We start from the raw sequence: 24,430 nt of genomic DNA on the forward strand, positions 1-24,430 counted from the left end.
AATTTATCAAGGGTTAATATTGGTCTGGCTAGATTTATTGTATTAACATTGTCTTGAATTAGATTGTTTTTTAGTTTTGAAAATAGGTTAAAAAGAGTTTCATATGATGAATTTTCCCAATAGTGCGATTTAGTAATCATATAATAAACATTTTTTTTATTTTCAGAGATTTTGATTATTTTATTTGATTCTAACTGCTGGCTCTGCAAGAGTTGTATGTGATTTGGATACTTTTTGATAAGTTCATTTTGATGAGGGTCTCTGAATTCTAAATCACTAGAAATAGTCAATGCAATATTATCAGAAGAATCTATAGGATCGCCGCTAATTTCTTCCAGATTATTATTACTTAAAATCGTGGTTTTTAGTTTATGTAAGAATTCTGAATATGTATCATTATTTTGCTTATCGTTTGCTGTTATCTGATTAATCGTTACTGTATTATCTTCAATGGAGTTTCGGCTTAGGGCATCCGCGATTTGGTTTAGTTTTCCGGGTCTGTAAATTATTTCATAGTCATACTCTTCTAGAGCTAATCGCCATCTTATTAATCTTGATCCTGGATCTTTTACGTTAAACAACCATGTTAAGGGACACGGTGATCAGTAATAATTTTGAATTTTCTACCATAAAGATATGGACGGAAATGTTTAATACTCCAAACAATAGCTAAAAGTTCTTTCTCAGTTGTAGAGTAGTTTAATTCTGCTTTATTCAAGGTTCTACTTGCATATGCGATGGGCAGATCGAGTGGAACATTACCTTGAGATAAAACTGAACCGATTGCAGTATTACTAGCATCCGTAGTTAGACAAAAAGATTTGGAAAAATCTGGATATTGCAAAATAGGTTCATTAGACAAAGATGATTTTAATGTTTCGAGAGAATTTTGTTCGCTTGTCCAGTTGAAAATTTGATCCTTTTTTAATAACTTAGTTAATGGTTGAGCAATTTATGAGAAATTTTTAATAAATCTGCGGTAATATCCGGCAAGTCCAAGAAAGGCTTTAATGTCTTTTACGTTTTTAGGAGTCGGATAGTGTAGAACGGCTTTAACTTTGTCAGGATCTGGCTTAACACCATGATCGGTAATTTTGTGACCTAAATAAATGACTTCGCGTCTTAGAAATTCGCATTTATCCGGTTGAATTTTTAGATTATGTTCGGCTAGTCGTTGAAATACTTCTTTTAATCTTTTATTATGTTCCTCTAAAGAATGACGGTGAACAACGATATCGTCCAAATAAACAAAACATCGATAATTTTGAATTCCTGCTAGGACCGTGTTCATTAAACGCTGAAATGTTGCGGGCGCGTTTTTAAGACCGAAAGGCATCCGATTGAACTCAAAATGACCGTTAGCAGTTGAAAACCCTGTTTTTGGCGCATCTTTAGGGTCCATCAATATTTGATGAAAACCGGATGTTAAATCGATTATTGAAAAGTATTTGGAATGTCTCAGTTGATCCAATATATCAGAAATATTTGGCAAGGGATATGAATCACCGATTGTTACATCATTTAGTTTACGATAATCTATTACAATTCGCCATTTCCTTTGTCCGGACGCGTCTAATTTTTTCGGTACAACCCAGATGGGTGAATTCCACGGGGAAGTAGAGGGTTGTATAATATCTTGTTCTATCATTTTATCGATTTGCTTATTTACTTCATCTTTGTGAATTTCGGGAAAACGATAACTTTTTGTGTGAATAGGAGCTTCTGATGATGTGGGAATATTATGGTTAATTGAGTCCATATGTGTTAATATGTCCCCATCAAGATGAAAAATGTGATTATATTGATAACATAATTTGGTTAATGAATCCTTTTCTTCTTTATTTAAATGGTTTGTTCTTAATAATGAGGAAATTTGGTTTAAACGTTCGGCCTTAGAATTTTGCTCGGAGGTATTGATGATATTTAATTCTGCGATTGTTTCATTAATTTCGGGTAATGGATCTAGAACGATGTCAATTGCCTTCACGTTAATAGTCTTGTCTGTCGTATTAAGAATTGTAGTGACGAATAGATTATTATCATCAACTTTTACTAAACTTGGGCAGATATGAACACCTTCTAATAGATCTAGTTTAGGACAAATGCCTTCTTTGATTTCTCCATTCAATGCATAAGCTTTTACTATAGTTTCTGAACGTGGTGATAATTGAAATTAGAATGTGCAATTGAATTTGACCTGGAGGATTGATTTAATTGTTTATTCTCTTCTATAAAAGGCTCAGTGTGATGTAGTTTAAAAAATTTTCTTCCGACATAAAATCTGTCTCGTTCGTAGTCGATTAAGCAATTAAATGCCTTAAAGAAATCATTACCTAAAAGACCACTGAAAGGAACTTGGAAAGAATCAGGTACTACATAAAATATATGTTCGAATTTTGAATTTCCGATAAAAATTTCGAGAATACAACGACCTATTGTTCTCATTGGTTTATTCGGATCTGAATCGATTCCCTTTAAAGTTACTGGGTCATCAGTATTGCACCAAACATCATCCCTAAGTTTAGATAATTTTACTAATGAAATATCAGCACCAGAATCTATGAGGAATTTATAATTATTATTTAATAATTGGTTCGACTTCAAATAAACATAAGAGGTTGAAGAAAGATTTAAGGTTGAGATTCGGCCTGAGGATGGGTGTGTTTCAGGGCGGCCGTTTGAGTCCGTGAAATACCCGTTAAGATTATTGTTAGTGAAATTTTGATTTTTTTGATTGTTAAATTGTCTTTTTCTACATTCGTGAATTACATGACCTGGTTTTTTACAGTAATTACAAAATTTTGGCCCAGGAGGAAGAGAATTAAGTTTCTGATGATAGGAAAAATTGTTAGAACTTGATTGATTTGAAGTGTTTTTATAAATATGATGGATGTTTCGATCATTGTTCTTATTTCGACAATTTGTTAAAACATGTCCCGTTTTCCGACAATAAGTGCAATATTTATTATATGAATTACTTGCAAAGTTATTACATTGAAATTTCCGGATTTCGTTTTGAGATATCAGTTCTTGCTCTGCCGACACAGCCAAAGCTACTGCTTCTTTAAAACATTCTGGTTCTTGACATTTAACTAACAATTGCAGATTTTTGTTCAATCCGCTTAAAAATACGTTTAAAGCTTGATCTTTTAAGAGTTGCACGTTGGCTTGTCGGGCTTCCCGAGCTAAATTTGAATCTAGGCAGTTTATTAATTTTACATAACAATTTTCTACTCTAGTAGAGAATTCGGCAGATGATTCATGATTCTCTTGACGACACGAATTTAGTTGGAGTTGCCACTGTCCCATTGTCCTTTTATCTCCGTATAGGTCAATTAAATAAGATTTTAAGTCTTTCCAATTAGTAAACTCACGATTTCGCGTTAGGGCTCTGGCATTTCCAATTAATTTCATTTTGATTAATTTAAATAACTTATCGTGATACTCGTTTTGAATTAGTTCGAACGCTTGATCGCAGTTATCTATAAATTCGTAAAGTTGATCGAACGAACCGTCGAATTTACAAATCATACCGGCGAGAGATAAATATTCTGGATGCGACATTGTTACTGGAGGTTCTGGATCGCGAAGAGTTTCTGGATTACGGGGAGTTTCGTTATTTTCTAAGTTGATTTCCGGAGTGTTGTCGTTTGTAGTTTTCGACCGTGTTTCGACCATGAGTAGTAAGAAAAGAGAAACTTACAGCAGTATATTGGCGTACTGGTATCCCATAATATAACCAAACACCATACAATTTGTTTTTGGAATCTTCTTTTTTCGGTATCCCGCCGCTGCCACCAGTTTTTGTAATGGGTTGGTATGGGATTGATAACTAGACGTGACACTAACTGTAGTTTATTTATCACTTTTGGCCGTTTATAATAACACGGTGAGAATGACTATGTCATTACAATGTACTTATTCTTATTGTTATTTTTACATTTTTGTAGTTCGTTTTTATACTTTTTGAAAATGAGTTTTTAATGGTAAAAGTATATACGTCACTGAACACAAGGTGACAGAAGGTTACATTAATTGACTTTCACACTAAGTGGATCTTAATAGCTACTTACAAAATAATGAACAAAAATAATAAAACATAGATAATGAGGAGATAGGTACATTACAGTTAAGAGCGTAACGGAGAGTTAATCCGTCATTTTCCAGACACCCGGTATACGGATATATACAAAATAAAAATTACGTAATTGAAAAGAGGAAAAATATACAAACATCTGTAAAAATTTGAGTTCGATATGTCTTATCCTTTAGAATATGGAAATAAAATACTTTTGCTCGTCCCTAATTACATATAACCACGCCTTTGTTAGAGGCAGGCCCTACAGACCGTGATGGGTCATTGATTTTTCATCTGCTGAAAAAATCAGAGTCGATTATCTTTTTGGAGAAAGTAAATTGTACGTTACTCCTCAAAAAAAAAACACTCTGTAGAGTAAAACACAATTCCAGTGTACGGTGCTGAAGGAATTATGCAGGCACGTAACCAGCCTTTTATTTTAGATGGGCCCAGCCCGGGCACTAATTTGAAATAAGCGGGTCTTTAAAAAAAGTCTTCATTAGTATAAATCAACATTTTACTTGGATCACAACCAGTACATAAATTTAATGGGGTGCAAATAGTTGAAATTGACTAAAACCATGAGAATTCATTTAAAGCCTGCGTGCCAATCTGCGTAGTGTGTAAAAGGCATATCAGTTGTATCTTTAACAATTATTTTCTATTTCTTTTAATTAATACAGAGATTTTGCTAGCGTTTTTTAAAAGACGTAGACGCCAACGTCTGGGATGCTTAGCAACAGCGTATTTTAGAGTCGCCGTACGTTATTTAAAAGACGTAATTACGTCCGCTAAATTAGCGGACGAGGTAATTTAACGTATGTGCGTCTGGTTCCGTTGGACTAAGAAAATTAATTGTATTCAATCTGCGATGGATTAAAAGTTGTTTTAGCCATTCTTGGGATCATTATTACCATTTTTTGAACAAGATTTATAAAAGAAAATTCTTCGGAGCAAAATTGCAAACTTTTGAAACATGCACTATTGTATTTTCTCTTGCTTGTGCAATGAAAATTGTCTGACATAATTACAACAAAACTGTATCAAATGAGCCTATTGTAGCATTTTTTGTTGCCCCTATGCGTCGTACAGTCGCAGTCGAGTCGTGACGTTTTGCAAAAACTCTCAATTGTAAATCCCGCTATTTAATACGTCCGTCTTCGAAGACGTAAGGTTTAGCGTTAATGGAACTTTGTTGTACATGATGCAAAAACTCTCTATTATTAATTGTTAATCGAGAAAGGTGTTCCAAAATATATGTCCAACTTTCTTAAAATGTACCCAAGGGCAAATCTGCAGTAAATTAAAACATGGCTGTTACGCAGAAGTGTTAATATAAGATTATTCAATCAACGCTCCAATGTTCTGAAAAGTTGAAGAGAAACACGTGCGGGTATTGGGTTTCAATGTTTTGACTGTGCGGACGTTTCAATAGGTATCGTTAGACGCGTAAATTCATTGCATTTTTTGCTTCTCAGTTTTGGGAAAGGCGACGCTTTCAAGAATTGCTCTAAGAACGCCGAACTCAAGTAATTTACAATATCTATTGGGTATTTTCGGCTTAAATGTTTACGAGATGGCTGTCAGCTGTCAGCGCCATCCAATAATTCAGACTGTTGGTGAAGGTGTTTGTAAATTTTCATAAACTATTTTTTACGGAAAGATGTAAACAGCGACCAAGGACATTCCATTATTGCGAGTACACGTAGAAATAGTCGGAGAACCCATGACACATGTTTCATGAAGTGTTTGATGCACTTTGTAATTTTAAATGGTGGTTCCGATAGTATATACGAGGAAATAATAAACGGTCTGCCAGACCTATCGTGGAACACCAGGTAGAGGAAAGATGGGAAAAAAATGTTGCCAAAAAATTATTTTATTCATGTTATTTATAAGCCAAAAATGACATTTCAATAATTGAGTTGGTTTACAATAAAAAAATAAAAAAAAATAAAAAAACAAAGAAGGCCAACAGTTTGGAGAGGTGTAATGTACCTATCTCCTCATTATCTATGTTTTATTATTTTTGTTCATTATTTTGTAAGTAGCTATTAAGATCCACTTAGTGTGAAAGTCAATTAATGTAACCTTCTGTCACCTTCTGTTCAGCGACGTATATACTTTTACCATTAAAAACGCATTTTCAAAAAGTATAAAAACGAACTACAAAAATGTAAAAATAACAATAAGAATAAGTACATTGTAATGACATAGTCATTCTCACCGTGTTATTATAAACGACCAAAAGTGATAAATAAACTACAGTTAGTGTAACGTCTAGTTATCAATCCCATACCAACCCATTACAGAGGGTTAATTTAGAAGCAAACGACCCCAAAGTTGTATTCCTAAAAATCTAAAAAAAGTGTTTGATTCACGCTGAAAATTTAATAGCGTGTTAATTAACATATTAAATGAAACACTTTTTCTGGCTTTTTGAAAATAGAACCTTGGGCTGGTTTGCTACTAACTTATCATGCTCCAAACTGTCGACCTTTTTGCAAATATTTTTCAATATATATAATTAACACGCTATTAAATTTTCAGCGTGATTCAAATAATTTTTTTTTTATTTTTAGCAATACAACTTTGGGGTGGTTTGCTTCTAATTAACTCCCTCCAATCCGTCGGCCTTTTTTTTTTATTTTTGTTGTAAACCAACTCAGTTATTAAAATGTTCACATGTTGGCTTATGAATAAAATGAATAAAGAATTTTTTTTGGCAACATTTTTTTACCACATATCCCCTATGCGCAGTACCTGGTGTTCCACGGTAGGTAAGGCACACCGTTCATTATTTACTCTTATACACCATCGAAACCACCAGGTAAAATTACGAAGTGCATGAAACACTTCATGAAACATGTGTCATGGTTTCTTGGACTAAAAGCACGCTGTGGCTTGGCCTAGCCAAATTTGAAATGAATTAATTCTTATCTACTTAGGTGTAAACTTATTCGATTCTACGACAACTGGTCGCAAACAACTGATCGCGCGACAATTGATCGCAAACTATCTCGTCGCAGTACAATTGGTCGCACGCGACAATTGATCGCGGCGACAATTGATCGCAGCGACAATTGATCGCACGTAAATTGATCGCAGCGACAATAGATCGCACGTAAATTTATCGCAGCGTCAATTGATCGCAAAGTAAAATTCATAGGGAAGTATTTTCTTTTATTAAAATTAAATATTTTGTATTCTGAATTTTAAGTTGCAATAAATTTAGCAATCAGGTAAGGTGTAAATATCGAATTAAAAACAATTTGAATATAGATAAGTGACGAAGTTTGTAGTTGCACTTTAAAAATTAAAATACACGAGCGTAAACACCTTGTTACATAAGATTTTTTATTAATAAATTGTCATTTTGGTTATTTTTTTAAGAGATTGTTACTATATATGTCGTTGCTTATTTTACCTATTATATTATAGTAACTAGCTTCATTATAATAAGTACCCAACATAAAAAAAGTGTTTTTTGTTCTTAACTAGATTTATTATACAATTATTTAAAAAATCATATTTTTAACAACCTTTAAATTTTAACACATTTTGATAGAGAATTGCCTCTATTGTCTATTCTTGTCTTTATACATATCACCAAACAATAAAATTTATGAACTAAAATAATACATCTAGATTATCCAGATGCAGCGAATGTAAATTCCACTGGACGGATATAATATTTATTTTAATCCCTTGTAAATTGCAACGGATCTTTTACAGGGTTTGAGAAAAGTTTACGTGTATTGTAAATATATATTGCAAAAACTTTTGTTAGAGCGTCAAGAATAATTTTGTGTTACCGGGAAATCTAAGAAATGTAGGTACTTACGCAACTAAAAACTTACTTTTTAATTATTATTATGTGACTAATATTGTTCTAAAGAAAAATTTAGTTGTACCATATGTGGGTGTAAAAAGTACATATACAGGGTTAGTCACGAGAAAATTACTTCAGAAAATTATTTTTACACAACCCAAAATACGAATACCGTGTACCACTTGATCCTAACTGAATTTAAAATGAAATGCTTAATCCATGATTGCTTTGAGTTTGGCAATGTCATTTTAACAATTTTGGAAAAGGAGGTTACGCGAGTGTCCATGGTGGTACCGCAGCCAGTTGGAGATCTCCGCTAGCGCCGCCAATAAGTTTGTCAGGGCTTGCTTCGAGTGCCTCTTGATATTTTGCAACCGATTAATGGCGAGAAAATTATTTGTAAAAATTACTTTTACGATAGATATTTCTGTGACGTGTAAAACAGCTCTCAGATCTAAAAAAAAAGGAAGAAATAATTGGTTCGCATTTTTCTTTGAATGACCCTGCTACGGGCTGCTACCTGATTTTATTATTCTCCGCACTTTGCATCCTACAAAAATTTACAACATGGACTGGAGAAAACCCATCTACATCCGGCAGATTAGGCAAATAATTCTGAGTGAATAGTCGGCCTTCTAAGTGAAATGCCCCTCAATAAACTTTACAAACTTCCCAAGCTAAAAATTAGTCACGCCATTGCGAATAACCACTACTCAGTGGGGTCGTCATCCTGTTTGTTTCTACTTTTTAACGGCATTCACTGTTTGTATTACTTGTTACTCGTGATGTATTGATTGATTTAAATATTTTAAATAATATTAATTAATAGAGAATATAAATCTGTTATGTGCGTTGTTTTATTCAACAATTTTTATTCCATGAGCCGCTTCAAAACAAAAACTGTACGTTACTGTCATCGGCAGTCTTATCTGGGTAATGAGGGGTACTGTTTATGACACTTTACCGGTTTGGCTCGAAACCATCATTTTAAGTCTGGCACTTCCTCCAGTATGAGTAGGTATATTCTTTGCTCCATGGTCAAAACTAATCTTCTTACGATCTTGTTTACACAAATGGCGTAAAAGTGGAGATTGGTATGTAGGTACTTAGCAAAGGGAATGAGATAAATTATTCATTCTTTCGTATCTACAAGCACCTCATTAACATTGTGAGCGTTCAAAAAAGTTCTGAATGAAAAAACATCTTTGGTTTTATCATGGATTAAAGATAATCCAGAACTAATTTGTAGTGACCAAAAAATTGTCTGCAAAGAATGCAGTAAACTCCAACATTAATTGTTAATATATAAATTCAAATTTCTTATAAAAAAATATATATTTATTTAATTTTTTAAACTTTCAAACGTAATGAAAATAATACTTTTTCACATAAAACTGTAACGAGAGTTTTTTCACGATGTCATTGATTATGATAAATCTATAAATTTTTAATTTGACAGTTGTAATAATTTTAAAGCCATTTTTTATTTAAAAAAAATGACGTGTGTTACAGGTTTTGAAAGCTACTTTTTTTCACTCGTTTAATTGACAAACTTTTAGACTTGTGAGAAAAAAAGCATGAATCACTTACTTGAGTGTCTAATTAATAGGACGAATAATCCAAATGAACATTACAGTAGCATCAAAAATGATAATATTTTCATTTAACCTTTCTGTGCACGTGTAAAAATCCTTCCATTTTAGTACGGGCTGAAAAAAACTCATATTTTGAAAACTAATTGCAAAACAACAAAAAATTGGACGAAGGTAATTTCGACAGACTTTCACTGGCTCCTGAAGTGTAATAAAACAAATCCAGCTTTTTTGAGAAATTATAAAATTTGATTTTGCATATCTCTATAAGTTAAAATGAAGGTAAAGAAGCGTGCTACGCGCTTGTGAACACGTCATCGATATTTTTCAAGGACACGGGCATTAATTGATACAGTGTAACTGTATTGTATTTCCAAATTTTCGGGAAAATGGAGTAAGCAGTTCACTAAAATAAACTGACTCATTTATAAATTTTTGGAAACACCTTATGTACAATTCTATACAAGTCATCGCTGCATACAACGAAATTAATATTATTTCTTTTTGAACATCCACGTGCTAACGTAGTGTCTGTCGATAAGGAACGGTTAACTTGGAAACTCAAGGTCCGGCTCATAAAAATAAGAGACACTGACTAAGCATGATACTAAAGTTCGGCACTTGAAATTATAACCGATACAAAAGTAGCACGACGTTTATTTCTCACAAATGTTTTGCTTACGCATAAGAGTTTACTTTCTGCTATATGCAGAGTGAGTCATTAAGTGTGCGATCCTCCATTTTTCATTATTAGATGAGATTATGAATTTTCTAATGGAATGGTAAATAAAAAACCAACTCAGATTTAATGATTTTGAAAATCCAAAACAAATTTATTGTTTCATAAAAATTTCAAATATATGTGTACGCCTTTTTTTACTTCCTGAGCATAGCCAAGGAAGTATAGTCATCGGATCCATCGGACGAAAGGCCATTTTTTCATTTTTGACTTTTGCGAAATTGTTATATAATAATAAGATTTGTTGAAGCTCAAATTCCAAAATTCATGAAACAGATTCCGATTTTTTGTGTCAAAAAAAATCAACAAACAAACAAAATTTAATGAATTTGACAAAAAGTGTTCAAAGACATTTGCATTTTTGCAAGTTGTAAATATTTTTGCTGCAATAATAACACAAATTTTTTATGAAAAGTAAAAATACTATTTTGATTTTCACTAGTAGGTAATTTTCTTAATGAAGGAAATTTGTGTCTCTTTAATTACTTTGTAGTGTTCGTTATATTTACACTACTTAATTTAATGCAAGTTCTAGTGGTAAATGAACCATACAATGTGCAGAGAACGCTGGAAAGTCATAATATTATGGTAATTTCGATTGAAAAAAGATTCTACGACAACTGGTCGCAAGCAACTCGTCGCAGCGACAATTGATCGCACGTAAATTGATCGCAGCGACAATTGATCGCACGAAAATTTATCGCAGCGTCAATTGATCGCAAGGTAAAATTCATAGGGAAGTATTTTCTTTTATTAAAACTAAATATTTTGTATTCTGAATTTTAAATTGCAATAAATTTAGAATTCAGGTAAGGCGTAAATATTGAATTAAAAACAATTTGAATATAGATAAGTGACGAAGTTTGTAGTTGCACTTTAAAAATTAAAAAATACGAGCGTAAACACCTTGCTCCATAAGATTTTTTATTAATAAATTGTCATTTTGGTTATTTTTTTAAGAGATGGTTACTATTTATGTCGTTGCTTATTTTACCTACTATATTATAGGAACTAGCTTCATTATAATAAGTACTCAACATAAAAAAGTGTTTATTGTTCTTAACATTTTGATACAGAATTGCCTGTATTGTCTATTCCTGTCTTTATACATATCACCAAACAATAAATTTTATGAACTAATAGTACATCTAGAGTATCCATATGCAGCAAATGTAAATTCCACTGGACGGATATAATTAGTATCACTCGGCCTGGTTTGGGACAGTTTTTATCCCATTTGAAATGTCCTGTAAAAACGAGAGAAATTGACTTAGGACGATAATTTTTTTTCTTAACAATACTTATTAGACATATTTTGTCCCTCTTATATTAAAATTTGATTTTCAGTTCTGTTTTCTGTATAAAAAAAAAGTAAAAACATGCAAAAATGACGACATTTACATTGCTGTTACAACGTACACTTTGTAGTGCAAAAAAAATTAAAAAAAGAGGTATCTACAACGAACCTTTCTTAACAGATTGCATCAATAGGTTTTTTAATAAGTGTTACACAATTCATATACAACGTCAGTTAAGTAAGCGCTGCAGATGAAAAAATTGCCTCAAGTTTTCAGCTGTACCTACTGCAATCTCTGTCGCACAGTGGGTCGGACCTTCCGGCGGAAGTTGATCGTGAAATTGGGAAGGCGGAGATTATGCAGGGTAAAATACCTACCCTGACAAAAGAGGCTTCAAATTTTACTCGGTTTGCTCTCCAGGTTTCGATTCTTTCGTCATTTTGTCAAAATAGAAAATATTGGTGGAATAAAAAAAAAAATTTAACACAACACATTCAAAATTATTCGAAAGCTATTGGTGTTTTATTTTTGATACTCTATTATGTAAATTGTTGAATTATAAAAATTGGTCTAAAGTTATTTAGACAGTACTTTCCTCGCCCTTGAAGTCCGGTATGGTATAACATATTCAGTTTTGTCAGATAATTGTAAGATTCGATTTAGAGATTTTTACTTCCCGAGCGTAAGCAAAGGAAGTATTGTAGAGATGTACCGACTGTAGGTCTGGCCGACTAACCGACTAGCCGATTGTTCGGCCAGTAAAAACCGACTAGTCGGCCGACTGTTCGGCTTTGCTAAAACCGGTTTATAAATGCGACAGACAGTGTGTTTTTTTTTCTCTATTTCTCTGACTACCTTAAAAATTGGTTTTATTTTAATAAAAGGAATAACTAAAGTTCCTTTGTTTTATAAAAAATGTGTTAAATTTGTTGAGATAATTTTAACATTTAATTTTTTTTTAGTAACTCAGTACAAAAATAAAGAATAACACAATTTAGGGCCAGTTTATACAATATTTTAACTGAGATTAAGTTGATCGCGCATTTAACAAGGCCATTAGCGACGTCTGATTGGCGTAGAGTCGGTCACATGGTACTTTAACGCGGGGTTAAAAATGAAATCGCAATTAAATATTTAATTGAGGTTCTGTAAACCGGATTTAATTGTTTTATATACTATTTTAATTTTAATTAAAAAAGCCGACCGATCGGCTGTTTAGCCGACCAGTCGCCGACTGCAGCCGACGATGAAAATCGGCCGAATAGTCGGCTTATCCGACCGGTCGGCCACTAGTCGGTACATCTCTAAAGTATTGTAATCGAGTCCGTCGGCCGACTCTCTACTTTTACGTTTTCTCGATCTTTCATGACTCCTAGAAGACGAAGAAATAGGTCTCCCATTTCCGTCTGTCTGCCGTCCCGAATTTTTATTAGACAGATAATCTCCGAAAGTACTGGACCGATTGTTGTGAAATTTTGTACTTATATTAGGAATATCATGTAGATGGTAAAACGCTAACCAAAATTTGTCTAATCATCCCCACCACAAATGCGATGACGTCACTTCAAAATTGTACATAATAAATGGGTTTTCAATTGTATAAAATAACATAGTCCTACACATGTAGTTTACAACATATGCAGGGTGACTCAAAAAAATTAATGAATGCGTAAATTTATTTTTTTGATTTAATCATGAACTGCAAAACCGAATGCTTTGAAATCTTGCAGATGTTTTAAGGTTATAAAGAGCATAATAAATGTTTAGTCAAAATACATTTGCTTATCCCCTCCAAAAAATTGATGACGTCAGCTCGAAAGTTTGCCGAATAAATCCTATCTAAACTGTACAAAATATGATGAGTCTGTACTTGTGATTTATCACTCCATTGATTTTTTTTTGGATTTGCATATACAGGGTGACTCAAAAAAATTAATGAATGCGTAAAATTTATTTTATTGATTTACTCAGGAATTGCAAAACCGAATGCTTTAAAATCTTGAAGATGTTTTAAAATTATCATAAGCATGGTAAATTTTTGATCAAAATGTATTTGGTCGTCCCCCCTAAAAAGTTTATGACGTCACCACAAAATTTTGCTGAATAAATCCTATCTAAAATGTACAAAATATTATATATATATATATATATATATATATTGTGATTTATCATTCCATTCAAATTTTTTCGATTTGCATATACAAAAATTTGGTACAACAATACTGTTATTGTTAGTATTAGACTGCACCTATCGGAATTGGTACACGTGTCTTGTAAAAATATTGATAAGGTAATGACAAAATTTTGTAATCAAAACACTTATTTGAAACATACACATAGCATGTCTCATTACTAGAGAGCGGATTTTATGAAATTTGCATATCCGTTATTTTTTGCATATAAGCCTTGATATTTAATATGTGAACGAATCATGCTAATTAAAAATGAATACAGCTATAAAAAAATTGCATATTTGCATATATTTGCCTTCTGCTGCATATTTCACGGAACGGGTGCATATTTTGCATTTTTATCAATTTTTGTGCTAATTTAAAAAAAAATTGGTCTAAAGAGTTTAGACAGTACTTCCCTCGCTGTCGGAAACTTGACGACTGCATGCCTATTGTGTTTTTTTTCTCATTACATTTTTGTAGTGGGAATTTAAAAAAAAATTGCGATGACGTCATCAACATTTTTGCAAGGACACGTATATCAGTTGGGATAGATGTAGTGTAATACTAAGAATAAAATTATTATATTCTCAAATTTTCGGGAAAATGAATTGGGTCGTTTGAATATTGATTTGTAATAATCAATAAAATAACGAAACAATTTACTCACGTATACCTACGTATCAGAGGCAACTGAAAATCGTGTATGTATAAACATTGTTAATTTAAGATGATAGGCGTAACAGCATACGTGAGAGCCAAACACAGAAACTGTAAACAAAACGACCGTCGGTTTTATTGCTTCGACTTCCGCTTATTATATAAAACATTGGGTTTTATTTTAATTCTTGACGGTGAAATTCACAATTGGTTGATTATAAACATGTCTATTTCACATTCGCGGAATCAAGTGAACGCATAAAACAAATGCAGGTCTGTAATGTTAAAGTCGATGTAAATAAGCGTGCTACCCTTATGTTTCAACCGAGTTTTTCCTTTAACAAATTTTGTGTCTACCAAATTGGGTTGGTTGGGGTGTAATACTAATAATAAGTGTTGCCTTTAATTTAATCAATAAAATAAATTGACTTCATTAATTTTTTTGAACCACCTCTTAAGAAAATCTAAAAAATATGAATGGAATGATAAATCACAAGTACAAACTCATCATATTTTTTGCATTTTAGATAGGATTTATTCAGCAAAATTTAAGGGCGACGTCATCAATTTTTTTAGGAGGGATGAACAAATACATTTTGAACAAAAGTTTACCATGCTTATAATAACTTTAAAATATTCCCAAGATTTCAAAGCATTCGGTTTTGTAATTCCTGATTAAATCGATAAAATAAATTCACGCCTTCATTAATTTTTTTGAGTCACTCTGCATATGCAAATCCAAAAATATGAATGGAATGATAAATCACAAGTACAGACTCATCATATTTTGTACATTTTAGATACGATTTATTCGGAAAACTTTTGAGCTGACGTCATCAGTTTTTTGTAGAAGATAACCAAATTTATTTTGACTAAAAATTTATTATGCTCTTTATAACCTTAAAACATCTGCAAGATTTCAAAGCATTCGGTTTTGTAGTTCCTGATTAAATCAATAAAATAAATTTACGCATTCATTAATTTTTTTGAGTCACTCTGTATATGCAAATCCAAAAAATATGAATGGAGTGATAAATGACAAGTACAGGCTCAGCATATTTTGTACATTTTAGATATGATTTATTCGGCAAACTTTCGAGCTGACGTCATCAAGTTTTTGGAGGGGATAAGCAAATATATTTTGACTAAACATTTATTATGCTCTTTATGACCTTAAAACATCTGCAAGATTTCAAAGCATTCTGGTTAGCAGATTAAAAATTAAATTTCAAAATGTTGTTTTATAATTTTGATTTTTTTTCCAAAAATCTGGACGTTTCGGGTGAAAAGTCGATTCAGAGTTGTAAACTACTAGGACTATGTTATTTTATACAATTGAAAACCCATTTACTATGTACAATTTTGAAGTGACGTCATCGCTTTAGTGGTGGGGATGATTCGACAAATTTTGGTTAGCGTTTTACCATCTACATGATATTCTTAATATAAGTACAAAATTTCACAACAATCGGTCGAGTACTTTCGGAGATTATCTGTCTAATAAAAATCCGTGACAACAGACGGACAGACGGACAGACGGACAGACGGACAGACGGACAGACGGACGGACAGACGGACAGACGGACGGACAGACGGACAGACAGACGGAAATGGGAGACCTATTTCTTCGTCTTCTAGGGGTCATGAAAGATCGAGAAAACGTAAAAGTAGAGAGTCGGCCGACGGACTCGATTACAATACTTCCTTTGCTTACGCTCGGGAAGTAAAAATTATTGTCATTCTATTGGCATTTATCTAGAAAAACGAAATTTTATTAATCATATTGCAAATATTGTCCTGAGCTTCAAATAACTAGAAAAGGTTTGGGTTTTATGGTAGTTTGGAGACACCACTGGGTGTCAAGCCATCCTTCCAGGTAAATTCGCTCCCTAATTACTTTTGGAAATACCGTTCATTCCCAATATTTTGTTCGTTAGTTAAGTGTATTAATGGTACGCTTAGTGGTGGTCAAAGGGACCTTATACTATGATTTTTCATCGTACGTTTGTATTGAAAGCATTTAAAGGGATCAATATGTCGAAGATAACTGAAATTAATTTAAGGATTAAACCTTTTCCTGAACTTCTTCAAGAACGAACTGTGTTTTATCGCGCCTGCCCTAAACCAGTAAGTATTTTTACATCTGTGGACGTAGTACGCAGTTTTTTTATTTACAAATACATTTACTTTAGAATCACCGGAAAAACTTTTTGTTAGAATATTTCGAAAAATATCTCAAAATAAATTGTTACCAAAATAGTAATTAAATAGTGGATTACTACTATTTTTTAATTTGATCTGTTTATATTTATTTTTTAGTATATATTATCTTTAAAAACGTGATTTATGTGTTAGTGAGATGTAATTAAACACTTTGCAATGCGATTTATGTATTTTTACTTCCCGAGCGTAAGCAAAGGAAGTATTGTATTCGAGTCCGTCGGCCGACTCTCTACTTTTACGTTTTCTCGATCTTTCATGACCCCTAGAAGTCGAAGAAATAGGTCTCCCATTTCCGTCTGTCTGTCCGTCTGTCCGTCTGTCCGTCTGTCCGTCTGTCCGTCTGTCCGTCTGTCCGTCTGTCCGTCTGTCCGTCTGTCCGTCTGTCCGTCTGTCCGTCCGTCTGTCCGTCCGTCTGCCGTCCCGGATTTTTATTAGACAGATAATCTCCGAAAGTACTCGACCGATTGTTGTGAAATTTTGTACTTATATTAAGAATATCATGTAGATGGTAAAACGCTAACCAAAATTTGTCTAATCATCCCCACCACTAATGCGATGACGTCACTTCAAAATTGTACATAGTAAATGGGTTTTCAATTGTATAAAATAACATAGTCCTACACATGTAGTTTACAACTCTGAATCGACTTTTCACCCGAAACGTCCAGATTTTTGGAAAAAAAATCAAAATTATAAAACAACATTTTGAAATTTAATTTTTAATCTGCTAACCAGAATGCTTTGAAATGTTGCAGATGTTTTAAGGCTATAAAGAGCATCATAAATCTTTAGTCAAAAAATATTTGCTTATCCCCTCCAAAAACTTGATGACGTCAGCTCAAAAGTTTGTGGAATAAATCATATCTAAAATGTACAAAATATGATGAGTCTGTACTTGTGATCTATCACTCCATTCATATTTTTTGGATTTGCATATACAGGGTGACTCAAAAAAAATAATGAATGCGTAAATATATTTTATTGATTTAATCAGGAACTACAAAACCGAATGCTCTGAAATCTTACAGATGTTTTAAGGTCATAAAGAGCATAATAAATGTTTAGTCAAAATATATTTGCTTATCCCCTCCAAAAATTTGATGACGTCAGCTCGAAAGTTTGCCGAATAAATCATATCTAAAATGTACAAAATATGATGAGCCTGTATTTGTCATTTATCACTCCATTCATATTTTTTGGATTTGCATATACAGAGTGACTCAAAAAAATTAATGAATGCGTAAATATATTTTATTGATTTAATCAGGAACTACAAAACGGAATGCTCTGACATCTTGCAGATATTTTAAGGTTATAAAGAGCATAATAAATGTTTAGTCAAAATGTATTTGCTTATCCCTTCCAAAAACTTGATGACGTCAGCTCGAAAATTTGCCGAATAAATCATATCTAAAATGTACAAAATATGATCAGTCTGTACTTGTGATCTATCACTCCATTCATATTTTTTGGATTTGCTTATACAGGGTGATTCAAGAAAATAAATGAAAGCGTAAATTTATTTTACTGATTTACTCAGGAACTACAAAACCGAATGCTTCGAAATCTTGAAGATATTTTAAAATTATCATAAGCATGGTAAATTTTTGATCAAAATGTATTTGGTCGTCCCCCCTAAAAAATTTATGACGTCACCACAAAATTTTGCTGAATAAATCCTATCTAAAATGTACAAAATATGGTGAGTCTCTTCTTATGATTTATCATTCCATTCAAATTTTTTCAATTTGCATATACAGGGTGACTCAAAAAAATTAATGAATGCGTAAATTTATTTTATTGATTTAATCAGGAACTACAAAACCGAATGCTTTGAAATCTTGCAGATGTTTTAAGGTTATAAAGAGCATAATAAATTTTTAGTCAAAATATATTTGCTTATCCCCTCCAAAAACTTGATGACGTCAGCTCGAAAGTTTGCCGAATAAATCATATCTAAAATGTACAAAATATGATGAGTCTGTACTTGTCATTTATCACTCCATTCATATTTTTTGGATTTGCATATACAGAGTGACTCAAAAAAATTAATGAAGGCGTGAATTTATTTTATCGATTTAATCAGGAATTACAAAACCGAATGCTTTGAAATCTTGGGAATATTTTAAAGTTATTATAAGCATGGTAAACTTTTGTTCAAAATGTATTTGTTCATCCCTCCTAAAAAAATTGATGACGTCACCCTTAAATTTTGTTGAATAAATCCTATCTAAAATGCAAAAATTATGATGAGTTTGTACTTGTGATTTATCATTCCATTCATATTTTTTAGATTTTCTTAAGAGGTGGTTCAAAAAAATTAATGAAGTCAATTTATTTTATTGATTAAATTAAAGGCAACACTTATTATTAGTATTACACCCCAACCAACCTAATTTGGTAGACACAAAATTTTTTAAAGGAAAAATTCGGTTGAAACATAAGGGTAGCACACTTATTTACATCGACTTTAACATTACAGACCTGCATTTGTTTTATGCGCTCACTTGGTTCCGCGAATGTGAAATAGACATGTTTATAATCAACCAATTGTGAATTTCACCGTCAAGAATTAAAATAAAACCCAATGTTTTATATAATAAGCGGAAGTCGAAGCAATAAAACCGATGGTCGTTTTGTTTACAGTTTCTCTGTTTAACTCTCACGTATGCTGTTACGCCTGTCATCTTAAATTAAGAATGTTTATACATACACGATTTTCAGTTGCCTCTGATACGTATACGTGAGTAAATTGTTTCGTTATTTTATTGATTATTACAAATTAATATTCAAAACGACCCAATTCATTTTCCCGAAAATTTGAGAATATAATAATTTTATTCTTAGTATTACACTACATCTATCCCAACTGATATACGTGTCCTTGCAAAAATGTTGATGACGTCATCGCAATTTTTTTTTAAATTCCCACTACAAAAATGTAATGAGAAAAAAAACACAATAGGCATGCAGTCGTCAAGTTTCCGACAGCGAGGGAAGTACTGTCTAAACTCTTTAGACCAATTTTTTGTAATAAAACGTAGGCTCGGGAAACCTGTTTTTGAATTTTATAAATAAATTTACTTCGCTTATTAAGTTTTTCTTTAATTTTTGGAGCATATGCAACTGCATATCTCTGCATATATTAAGAAAGTTACTGCATATTTGCATAAGTTTGGTGCATATCATATGATCATATTTCTCAAAATTTTGCTGCATATTTTCCGCTCTCTACTCATTACCTTTACTTTACTGTTAGACACATCTTTTTATAACTTTAAAAGTTACAATAAAGAGAAAAAATAAAATTCTAAAAATCAAATCTATCACATCAAAGCAGCTGTCTATGTGGTTGTTCTCTTCATTACTATATATTTAGAAATCAGTTAAAAATTTAAAATATTTTCCCTACATCATAGGAAATTAGTAGTTATGGCAATTCTAGCTCTAAAGTCATGGCTAGCTGAGGGTATTGGTATTGGCATTCGGTCGGATATGTAAACTTGGGCCTCAGATTGTTTAAAAGTTAGTAGGTCCATTTTGATAGGATTTAGAGACAATACGAGTATACTATCCTCAAAGATATTTGGCGTTTATGACTTCACACCAATTTGACTCCCATTATAATTCAATAGGCCGTCACAACCGGATGTCTTAAACCCGCTCACCGATACCTACCTGAAAAGACCTTTTCGACGTGCCAGGGACGGTCGAGACGCGAAGGACCGGACTCAGAGTAATTTTGTTTGTTAAAATTTTCAAATTTCAAAATTTCCTTACGGAACCTGATTTATACTTTGAAGAAAATTACACAAAGACACAATTATTAGAAGTGTTACACACTCGAAAATTTGACAAACAATATAAAATAGATGCTATGGCGCGAGATCGTGGATTTAGGGTGATTAGTAGACAGCGGATTTCTGTCGGGCTACGTCACGATTATAGGTGGGGACGCGCTGGATCGCCGGGACTCAGTAGCGGGTGATAGATAATCACTGAATTTGAATATCACTTATTCCATAAGTACAATTAACGATTTATTAATCAAACGGCTAAGTAAATGAGAACTGGAATTAACAGCAGAGTGCAACGAAGCAGCGGTATTCTAATCTCAAATAAACGAAGTGCACCCCGTAACTGCAATGAATTCCCATCCCGTACGAGCCGTACCGAGTTTGGCCTTGTCTAGCCCGACCGAAATCCGCTCTCTACAGCACACTTCCGCCGTACCATTGTATATTTAACCCCATCGAACTAATCTGGTCGCAAATGAAAAATAATATAAGAAGGAATAATACGGCACCAAAATTTAGTAGTGCAACAATTGACATAATTAGGGAAGAAGCTTCCAAAATAACTGCCGAAATGTGGGCCAATTGTGTACGACATTCCACAAAAGAAGAAGACCAGTACAGGGCACGGTTGATAACACCGTTAATTATTAATTTAGAAGAGTCGAGTGATGATGACAGTGACTACATCGATCAATAAATAAGCAGTAGTAGTTAATAAGTAAATAGTTGTGCTGTAATAAAAAATGATTGAGTACAAAGTTACTTTGTTTTTACTTAAAATAAAAAACTCGAAAGGCGCAGTTGTCGGTAAATGCAAAACTCAGTCCTGCCCTGTGCTTTTACCAAAAAAGGTCTTTTCAGGTAGGTATCGGTGAGCGGGTTTAAGACATCCGGTTGTGACGGCCTATTGAATTATAATGGGAGTCAAATTGGTGTGAAGTCATAAACGCCAAATATCTTTGAGGATAGTATACCAGATATGGAGTAGATAATGAAGTAATAGCTCGACGGGACATGGAATCTATTTTAAAAGAAAAAATTCGTCCATGTGGATTATATATTCATCCAACCGACAATTATTTAGGTGCCTCTCCAGATGGCATAATTGGCGAAAACACACTTTTAGAGATAAAATGCCCATATGCAGCCAGATTCCAGATCATTAATCAAAAAAAAGTAGACTTTGCAACAATAGTAAATAATAAATTCAAACTCAAACGCAATCATAGCTACTTTTATCAAGTTCAAGGACAACTCTATGTTTCTAATAAAAAAAGTTGCTTCTTTGTTTTTTGGACACCGAAAGGAGAATTCCAGAGACGAAACATTTTATAAAGAAAAAATGCATCAGAAATTAAAAGATTTTTTTTTCAATTTTTATCTAAAGGAATTAATTAAGGATGACCATAAAAGTTAACTTTTTATATTTGGAGTCAGAGAGAATAAGAAATTCTTTATCCTAAATTTTATGTCTGAATTATGTATTGTTTGTTACAGTTATTGTTGTTTGTTTCTTCCCAAGCATAAGCTCGGAAAGTATTGTAATAGGGTCCATCGCACGAATTTCTAATTTTCTTTTCTCAACGTTTCATGATTTAGGATATGCAAAATCAAATCTTTACACTTTCTCAACAAAGCTACATATGTTACACTTTGCTTTAAGAGCGCGGTAAGTTCTGTCTAAACAAGTTTAGACCAAAGTTTAAATAAATACTATTCTAACAGTTTTATATAAATATATTCACTTTTTACTTAGACTTTTCTGAGTAATAAATGTTTTATTGTTCTTCTTTTCTCTTTTCGGTGTCTAGGAAATGTGACACTTGCAATTAGTGATGTATGTACTCTGTATTTTCAAATAATTTATTGTAATAGTTGTTTTTGTTAATTATTCTGTTAGGTACTTTTATCGATCGAATTCACTTAAATTACAAAAAAATGCATAATTTAAGAAATTAAATGATAAAATTAATGTTTTGATAGATATATTATAATTGTAATTTAATACTCATTGTTTTATTATAACTGGAGTACACAAAATGTTTATATTATTTATTATACTACCTCTGTTCCATAGCAAGGGTTTCATTTGCAATATTACCTATAGATAAAATTTAAAAATTCAGCCTTATCATAAAAACTGTGAAAGGTTGCATTTGTGATTCACGCGGAATTTCGGATGCAGCATGCACAACACTCCACCCTCTTCCAGTGGTCCAGACCAATTTTCATTAAAACCTCGCTAAGCGTCTACCGTTATTTGATGCGGTCGTTTTGAAAGAGCGACAACATTATACCTCCTACACGCACGGAACAACGATAGCAGTAGCAGGCGTTAAGATATTTGAAAAGTGACTAGAGAACACTAGAGAGTGTTTGGACTACGTGAAGAGTTATTTATGCTCAACTGTTGTGTGACAATTCTGAGTGATACCACCTGAAGCACAGATTACATACCCGTAAGGGTATGTAATCTGTGCCTGAAGTATTAAGAACGGTAAGGGGTGTTTACTGGTCGAAGGCAAAAGTTTGGAGACGAAGCGAAGCGACGTCTCCAATTTGTCTGAGACCAGTAAACCCCCTTAACGTTCGTGATGCTTATACTATTTTTTGTACGACCATCAAAAGATTTGCGTCTTTTTAACAAATTCATAAATTGAAAGAATTTATATCAAACATCAACAAGGTCGTTTTTTAATTTAAAATTTGTTACTATGGTTTCGATTAATATAAACAACAATTTTAAAAATCAGTTTCCATTTTGACCGTTGTCGATTTAGATTTGATCTGGCTTGATTTCGAGTTCATTTTCTTTCCGCGACTATTAGTGAGTGATTTATTTGCTTAAAATATCAATCATGAGTGATTCTGAAAGCGAAAATGTCGAAGTCGAACACGCATGGAATTTAAAATGAAAAAAATCTTGAATGCATGATTACTTACCCCTTACCGTTTAGCTGAACAGTAAGTAATTTACTTACCGTTCGCCTCTTATAGTTGTTAGTCGTAGCAACCCGTAAACTGAACTTACTGCTATGGAAACCTATACGGGAAATGATCGAAAAAGCGATTGTCGTACAAAATGGTATATTACATATCGAGGGTGGTAAGGAGCTAATTACGAACGAAGTTTATACACGAGCGAGCGTAGCGAGCGAGTGATGTAATATGAGTTCGTAATTAGCTTACCACCAGAGTTGTATAATATACTGTTTCTACGATCTATAATGAAGAATCACTTTCAGAAGAAATTTTTTTGGGAAAGCAAATGTTTATAGTTGCTATGGAAACTATTCAAACAGGCACGTAATATATATATATATATATTTATGGCTAACTATCAAAGAGAGGACTCGCTGTGGACCATACTAAATGAGGACCTATAGAAAAAAGGAAACTAGAGCCGTCAAAGTGTTGGTATAACTTTTATTGGTTAGATGGCGCTAAGGGAGGCACCAATATACACGTGGAAAATGAAAGGCGGCAAAATTTGTTTTTACGAGTATATTATCACAAAGTGAGGACTGCACCATTCTTCTGTTAATGTGAGAACCGTATATTTCGTTACTCAGTGCAGACACTGTGAGGACCTTTACACATGTATAAAATCATGAACATGCTAAAGTAAGGTCCACACCATGTTGCCATGTTTTCTGAGTTAAGATTTTCCGTATCACACGTTTCTAGACATAACAAACGAATAACGCTTTCATTTTTACGCGCTGGGTTGAAGTGTTGTGTTCGTAAATTGGGAATTGAAATTATCAAAATAAAGGTAAGTATGGTAAAACTGTAAATAACGTACCCTTGAAACAAATTTGTTCGAACATTGTTTGTTGAATGGTATATTTTTATTTCCCAAGCCTAAGCTTTAAGGAAGCTTATCCTCGAGATCATTTCACAAATGCTGTGTCTCTAGATTCCGCCTGTCTATTTGTCGTTTCTTGTGTCGGCGATTTTATTATGCAAGTATGTTTGTTAACTACTGGACTGATTATTATAAAATTCTAAATATACTTTATTAGTATTGCCCCGCAGAT

At 32.8% G+C, this 24,430-nt stretch overlaps 1 protein-coding gene across 1 annotated transcript in view; it reads right to left on the reverse strand.

Moving 5' to 3' along the window:
• Positions 1 to 24,430, reverse strand: part of LOC135125746 (uncharacterized) — a 565,798-nt gene that overhangs the window by 175,311 nt on the left and 366,057 nt on the right. The window lies entirely within an intron of this gene.

Source organism: Zophobas morio, unplaced genomic scaffold (assembly GCF_036711695.1).
Source record: "Zophobas morio isolate AGI-343-1 ecotype UQ-CSIRO unplaced genomic scaffold, CSIRO_AGI_Zmor_V1 ptg000009l, whole genome shotgun sequence".
In the NCBI taxonomy this organism is placed as follows: domain Eukaryota; kingdom Metazoa; phylum Arthropoda; class Insecta; order Coleoptera; family Tenebrionidae; genus Zophobas; species Zophobas morio.